Genomic DNA, 8,203 nt, shown 5'->3' with positions numbered 1-8,203 from the left:
GAACGGAGACCGAGGGCTGAAAAATATAAAAAAATTTTATTAAATAATTGCTTTTAATTATTTTAATTATGGGTGATGTTTTTTTTCTTATTTTTGAAAATATGAGGTTTTAAAAAAAAAAATTTCTAGCATGTTTTAAGAAAACGAATAGCAGACGTTTCAATAACGACGCGGCTCGGCGGAGACGGAGTGCCCTTCACGTTCTTACTTTTTCTCTCATAATTCCTTTAAACCAAGCATGCAACATAATTATTATAATAGCGAAAAAAAATCGTAAACATGATGCATGAACATTTAAAATATCATAAATTTGTGCTCAGGGCGCTGCTAGGACCAAAATATCGCCCCGGGTGCAAAATGACCATTTTGCCCCTAGAAACCCGAAAATTATCGTTTCACCCCTGGACCTCTAAAATTGACCCGAAGCTTACCAAACTCCTTAAAATATCCCAAAACATATTTATAAGCATTCCTAAACGTAAACTCGAGCCCATTTTACAACTTAACCAATTCTTTTTAAAACTTAGCTCATGGTCTAGGTTTTAATCCGAATCGAGCCGAAACTTAACCAAAATTTTACCAACTTTTTACCACCCTTTCTAAACACTTAAAAGGCTCTAAAACCACTAAGCCAGCCCCCTTAGACCTGCGAACAAGACCTTGAACAGCTGCTGGAAATTCCAGCAAGCCATCGTCCAACTCTAGCCTTGACCCTAGCATGCTTCTACCGACTTCATGCTTAAACCGACTCAAACCGGACCCGAACCAGGCCCTAGACTTAACCCTTAGACATAACATAAGACCATGGTTAAGCCCTTTTTAACTCAGAACCAGCGCCTAAGCCCCAAAAATTCAGAAACATGACAGCAGCTACAAGGGACTCAAACTGTGCAGTTTTCATGTTTCTGGTAGTACAGCTTTCTCCAGCCAACCAAGCCACGAACCACCTTAATTAGACTCATCCTAGGACCCTTCGAGACTTCCTAAACCATAGCCAAAAGCCCTAGACCAACCCATGTGCAGAATCGAACAACGAAACCCAAACTTCCGATCTTGTACTCAACCACCACAATGGCTACTATCCCGAGCGTTTCCCCTTCAAGATAAAAAAAACCGAGACTCCCTTATTCATTTGCCCTTACACACGGCACATACAGCCCTTTGCATCATGCATTTAGCAGCCCCTAGCACAAATACTAACAAGAAACGTGAGTTGGATGAAGAAGGTGCAAGAACTATGAACAAAACCTAAGCCTTCCTACGTTATATGCAAGATCAAGAATTTTATGCAAATAAACCCACGTAACAGCAAGTATCTAGAATGTATGATGCAGAAATAAAAGTACACGCGTGCCTTAGATGTTGAAGAGCAAGAACGATGCGAGGGAGACCGGAGAGAATTTTTTTCTTTGGAAGAAGAATCCATGGCCGAAGCTTTCTTGAGTTTTCAGCTGTGCAAAACCGATGAGAATTGTATGGTTGGAGAGGGGTGTCGGCTGCTATTGGTAGGGTAGGTTTAGGTTAATGACAATCATGTATTATTTAAATGGTTAATAATTGATCAATGAGCCTTAAATTGTTAATTAAAGAGCCTTAAATTGTTAATTAAAGGTTTAAAAGATATTTAAGTCCAATAAGCTTAAAAATAGGCCCATTAAATCTAAACACACTCCCGAAAAATATTCGTTTTGGAAAGTTTTTGAAAATATTAGCCAAACCAACAAAAAGTCACTCGATTCGATAAAATTTGCACACCGTAAAAAAAATAAAATCATACGGGTAAAAATACTCAATAAATCCTAATTCTTAAAAAATACATTTAAAACATCTTATAATAATTAATAAAAATTAATCTTGTAATAAAATAATTTTTTTCTGAAAATTCTCCGATCTCCGTTCTTCTTTCGAGCGCGAAATGTAATTTAAAAATCTTTAATGCATGAACCTTTCAAATTTCATGAAATAAATTATATTATGAAATAATTATGCATGAACTTTAAATAACTCACAAATTAAAATACAAATTAATGAAATAAACATGCATTTTATGCTTTAAAAGAATTTAATAAAATACCAAAGAAATTTAATAACTTGCATGCATGCCAACTTTTTAAATTATATTTACTAACATGCTAAATTATCATTTCTTAAATAAGTCTTTATTAACTTATCTCAATACTCCATCTCCAGTCCGGCCTCACTTATTTAAATGAAAAGGTGACAATTAAACTACTACGTAAAATAAATAAATTTAAAGAAAAGAATTTAAATACTCATGAAATAAAAATCATTTTAATTTAAGATACTAGAATTATGCATGGCTTATCCTGGGAAGTTTTCCAGGGTGCGTGTGAGTGAGGACATAAGCACGCTGGAAAGACTCGTCTTGGTACAGTGAGGACAGTCGTCGAATCTGGGGCGTTACAGATATTTTCCCATTTCCACTCGGGAATAAGCAGTGGATTAAGCTTCCATGCTGGCCTCTGATGTTCTGCCTTAACTTGCTGGCATGTCAACACTTGGACACAAAACATATAATATCTCGCTTCATGCCCGACCACAAATTCAATGACTGCAGGTCTTTATACATCTTCGTACTTATAGGATGAATGGATTATGGGGTATTGTGAGCTTCTTTCATAATAACCTCTCTTAGTGAATCGCCACTAGGAATCCATAGTCGATCTAGGTATCGAACTATGCCATCCTCCTCAGAATGCAACTTCCGACCCTTAGACTCGTCTCTCAGTCTCAATTTTTGTAACTGCTCATCAGATGACTGTTCTTCGCGGATTCTATCCCTCAGAGTCGACTGTGTAGTCATAGTAGAAAGCTCGAATCGCTGAATCTCCGCTTGTAATGGTCTTTGAACTATCAATTGCGCGATGAATGCTGTCTTTCTACTCAAAACGTCAGCAACTACATTAGATTTGCCCTGGTGGTAGCTAATATCGCAGTCGTAGTCCTTTACCAACTCTTGCCAACTTCGTTGCCTCATGTTGAACTCTTTTTGGGTGAAGAAGTACTTCAAACTTTTATGATCAGTGAAAATCTTGCACTTCTCCCCATATAAGTAATGTCTCCAAGTCTTGAGAGCAAATACTACTGCTGTATGCTCGAGGTCATGAGTCGGGTAATTCTTCTCATGAACCTTCAACTGTCTAAACGGATAAGCTAACACTCGGTCATTTTGCATTATGACTGCACCTAAACCAAGCTTCAAAGCATCCGATAGAGAACATACTCTCCTTGCCCCGATGACATCGATAGAACTGGCGCTGAAGTCAATGCGTGCTTCAGCTTCTTGAAACTCCATTTGCATTCCGATCTCCAAATAAACTTTGCATTCTTCTTTGTCAAGGCGGTCAAGGGTACTGCAATAGAAGAGAATCCTTGAATAAACTTCCGATAGTAGCCAGCTAGACCCAAGAAGCTACGGATCTCGGTTACGCTCTTTGGTACTGACCACTCTCTAACTGCCTCGAATTTCCTTGGATCCACTTCAACTCCATCTCTAGAATTAATGTGGCCTAAGAACGCCACTCCCTCGAGCCAAAACTCGCACTTGCTGAACTTAGCAAATAACTTCCTATCTTTCAAGCCGTTCTCAAGTGCTAACTGTGTTCTTTTTTGTTCGTCGAGTAGATCAGAATATCATCTATGCATACTATGATAAATTGATATAGATACGACTTAAATACACAATTCTTGAGATTCATGATGATCGCTAGTGCATTGTCAACCCGAATGGCATCACCATAAACTCGTAGAGCCCATATCGAGTCCTAAAAGACGTCTTATGAACATCAGACTCCTTCACCTTCAGCTGATGGTATCCCGAACTAAGATCTATATTTGAGAAATCGATACTCCTTGCAATTGATCAAATAAATCCTCGATTCTAGGTAAGGGATACTTGTTCTTGATGGTGACTATGTTCAGCTCTTTATAATCAATGCAGAGTCGCATATTATCATCTTTTTTCTTCACAAATAATACCGGTGCGCCCCATGGAGAACAACTCGAGCGAATAAAACCCTTGTCTTGCAACTCTTGAATTTGATCATGTAACGTCCCGAAAATTTGAAGGTCCACGTGAACTACATGCATGCAAGTTATCGAATTTCTTATGAATTTTATTAAATTGTTTTAATGAATTAAATGCATGTTTATTACATGAATATGTTTTTTAATTCTTGGTTTATTAAAGTTCATGCATAATGTCTTTTAAGCTGCATTTCACGCTCGAACGAGGAGGGAAAACTGGGGATAATTAAGGGAAATGTTTTTATTAAATAATTAGTTTTAACTATTTAATATATGTTGTAATTAAGGGTGATTTTTTTAAATGGGCCTTGGTTGAGTACTTTTACTTGTCGGGTCAAATTTTTAATCGGTGCGCAAATTTTAACGAGTCGGAGGACTATTTGTGGACTCGGACAATATTTTAAAAAACATTCCTAAACGAAATATTTTTCGGGAGTGTTTTTGAGATTAATGGGATTATTTTATTGCTTAATGGGCTTAAAATCTTTTTTACCCCTTTAATTTTTATTAAAAGCCCATTAGTTCATAATTATATCACTTAATCACCATCACCCAACCCTAACCCTACTTCACATCACACGGCCACCCCTCCCACTTTCTCCAGCAGATTTTCTTCAAGTTACACCAGCAGCCACATCAAGTTTTCAAAGAAAATTCCTCCCCGTTTCTCCGGTGCACGTTGTACGTCTCGTTTGTGCGGTTTTTCGTGTGTTTAGACGCAAAGACTTGCCTAATACCTTTATTTTTTCATCATTCACATCATATTAAATATTTTGAATGATCTTTCATGAAAAATATGCCATTTAATGGTTTATTCATGTTTTTATGGTTTTGGCATGAGAAAACTTGATTTTCTTGAGGTAGTTCATGTGTTCTTTAATGTTTAAAGGGGCTGCCAGGTTCCAGGTTTGAAGGGGCACAATCCATGAGTGTATATCTGTCCTAGGAGTGGTTCGAAGAGGTCTGGTATGACAGCACAAAGAGGCCAAACTAATTCTTCATGGTTTGGGGTTGTTTGCGGTTTTAGGGTGCGTATGGCTTAAGCGATCGAGGGGCTGCACTTGCAGCTTATGGGCTGTGTCCAGACGGTTTAGTAGGCTCATGTCAAGGCCCTAGATGGGTTAAGATGTGTCTGGTATGGTGCAGCAAGGGTGGTCATCAAGTTGGTCGCGTTTGGGTAGATATAGGGCTCGATCTAGAGGGGGCAAGGACATGGGCTGGTTTGCCAAGGTTAGAACGGTCCAAGAGGGTCTGGTTAGGATCTTAAGAGGTCTGGTTGGAGTTGGAGCTGGTCAGGTGTAGGGTTAAGCATTTAGCTTGTTAGTGTGACTAGCGTTCGGTCCACTAGGGTGCAATAATTTTTCCAGCAGCTGTATGGTCTTTTCCAGGTGTCCTAGGCGGTTGGAAATAAGTGGTTTAAGGGCTGGTCGTGTAGGTTTAAGTCACGGTTTAAATTTGGGAAGATTTGGTTAAGTTTCAGGTTGATTTAGATTAAAACCGGGACACCAGTCCAGGTTTTAAAACGAATCGTATAAGTTTTGAGACGAGCTCGAGTTTACGTCTAAGAAATACTTATTATTATGTTTTGAGGTGTTATAAGGAGTTTGGTAGGCTTCGAGTCGAAATTTTGAGGTCCAGGGGTAAAATGGTCAATTAGGGTTTCCAGTGGCAAAATGGTCATTTTTCAACTAGGTCGCGTTTTTAGTCCTGACAGTGCCCTAAACAAAATTTGACATGTTTTAAATGTTTATGTTATCATGTATATGAATTTTTATGAAATTATGAAAATATGTTGCGCTCGGTTTGAAGGAAAAATTTCGATATGCATGATTTGATAAGTGATGAAAATGATAATGTTTTTGAAGGATGAAAGTTGGTTGTGATTGACGATATATGTATATGATGATGATGTAAGGCCAATGCTCAGTGGATGGGTAATTTTGTCGCTGATGCCCCCGCCGTCGGGTACCACTGTTACCTGTAGATAGATCCATCGAATAGAGCTGATACGATTAGATCTGATATGAAAGTTACAACTAATGAACTGAATTCAATCAAAAAATGTATACGTATATGATGATTATGACGAGACATGTTTTTGACACGTTATGCTTTTATACGATATGTTTACGTTTACGCTTTTAAGATCATGAAATATATGTTGAGTATAGTACTTTTCACTTTTGCATGTTTTGTATATGTATTCGTTATAACGTTATTGGTGTGTTGAGTTTTTAGACTCACTAGGTGTGAATGATGCAGGTGAGCATATTGATCTCGAGATTGGAGGTGCCGAAGGCTGAGTAAGCAGGGCTGGATATGCGCACGCTAACCCGATGACCTTATTTCTTCTGCACATCATGTTTATGGGATAGTAGTGTTTTGGACATTTTCATACTATAGGAGTTTTGAGAATATTTTAACTGCAGCTATTTTCAGTATCGAATTTCTCTTATTTTAAATGTGTGTTATTTATAGCAGTCATTGCATGCATGCGTGTAAAGGTTTATTTTCGAAAAGTAGCTTTTCAAAAAAAAAAAAATTTAAATTTAGTAGACGTTTCAGATCCTTTAGCTCTTTCATTTCGGCGGGTGCTAGACGATAGAGTGCCTTAGAAATTGGCATAGTGCCCGGCATCATCTCAATAGAAAATTCCACCTCTTGGTTCGGTGAAATGCAGAAACATCCTCGGAAAAGACACTAGGAAAGTCTCTGACAACCTTAACATCATCTAGCTTCTGACTGACAGGAACATGTGCTGAAATAACACATGCTAGAAAATCTTGGTAGCCTTGTCTCATAAGTTCCTAGCACAGATGCAGGAGATAATGTGTGGCATTTGTTTGTTCCTTGCTGCCTCAAAGACATACGATTTCTCGCTGGGAGGTCGAATATATACCGACATCTGCCGAAAGAGGTCGAATATATACTGACCTCTTCCGAAAATCTATCGAAGCTACATTCGAAGATAGCCAATCCATGCCAAGGATGATGTCGAATTCAAGCATCAGGAGTACAATGAGATCTGCCCGAACCACATCTTTTTGCAAACGGAGCTCCAGATTCTTCACAATACTTGAAGTGACCATCTTATCACCAGAAGGAATAGAAACTTTGAAGTCCAATTCACTACAACAATAATTGGCTATTGTGACACTTTTTTGTACACACTTTTAATTAAATGTTGTTACAAATACTTAATAATGACACTTGTAAAAAATTAATCACGTGTAAAATAAAAAAAAAACATATTAGATTAGTTATCCTGACATTTTTAATTGATGTCATTTTTTATATGGAGAGAAACAATTATTTTCCTTTCTCTAATATTTATCCAACCCAAATATTCCCACCTTTATGTTATCTATTTTTCTCCCCAAATTCTTCACCCTGCTCTCCACGCCGTCTTCTCAAAACTCACCGTGCTTGCGTCCATTTTCGACTCCATGATTTTTGACTAGTTGTTGCCTCCTCTTCACGCGGCTTCAATATTACTCTTTCCTGCCTTCTTTTTGCATCAGTTCCTCTTCGGTATATGAATTAGGTAATTTTCCTTTACTCTTTCAATTATCCTTTTCAATCTTCCTTTCGTCTCTTGTGTTTGTTTTGATTTTTTGTTTTTTGTGGGTTTGTGATTTCTTGTTTCTACTCTATGAAAATTGTTGGTGTATACACGATTGAATTTGGCCCGTTAGTTACGTACCTCTCGCTTTATATCCCTTCTCCAGTGCACGCTGCTCACATAGCCCTCTCCGTGTCTCCTTTATCTCGTCCACTCTCATTTGTCGGGAATTCGATCTCTCTGCTTTCTGCCAAAGATGTTATAACTAGGAAAATTGTTTGTCTGAGATTGATATGTGTTTATCTATTTGGATTGATTGATGTGGAACTTGAGAATTACTTACCTAATCGATCTAAACTTGACTCTTTTGTGATGCTTTTAATGTTTCCTTCTGATATAATTCGTTGGAGATTGCAAGGTTTCTCCAATTGATGGGTGGTGGTGGGGATAAATGGATGACATGCTTTATATATAGTTTTCTTCCTATGGTGAATGATTTATGTTCAATATGCAGATATAATAGATAGCAATTAGAGAAAAATTACGGTAGAGGAAGAACAAGTTTGTGGGAGGAAGAAGACTTTTATTCACAGA

The 8,203-nt window shown here is 37.7% G+C and overlaps 1 long non-coding RNA gene across 1 annotated transcript in view; it reads right to left on the bottom strand.

Moving 5' to 3' along the window:
• The window catches only part of LOC140988786 (uncharacterized), a 10,274-nt gene extending 2,146 nt beyond the window's left edge, over positions 1-8,128 (bottom strand). Inside the window, exon 1 of the long non-coding RNA XR_012177359.1 lies at positions 7,751-8,128. This is a non-coding gene — a long non-coding RNA (uncharacterized lncRNA). The remainder of the gene's footprint in view (positions 1-7,750) is intronic.
• Positions 8,129-8,203: the final 75 nt, after the last annotated feature.

The sequence above is a fragment of the Primulina huaijiensis genome, chromosome 11 (genome assembly GCF_012295235.1).
Source record: "Primulina huaijiensis isolate GDHJ02 chromosome 11, ASM1229523v2, whole genome shotgun sequence".
NCBI lineage: Eukaryota > Viridiplantae > Streptophyta > Magnoliopsida > Lamiales > Gesneriaceae > Primulina > Primulina huaijiensis.
This window is presented reverse-complemented; position numbering and strand designations above follow the sequence as displayed.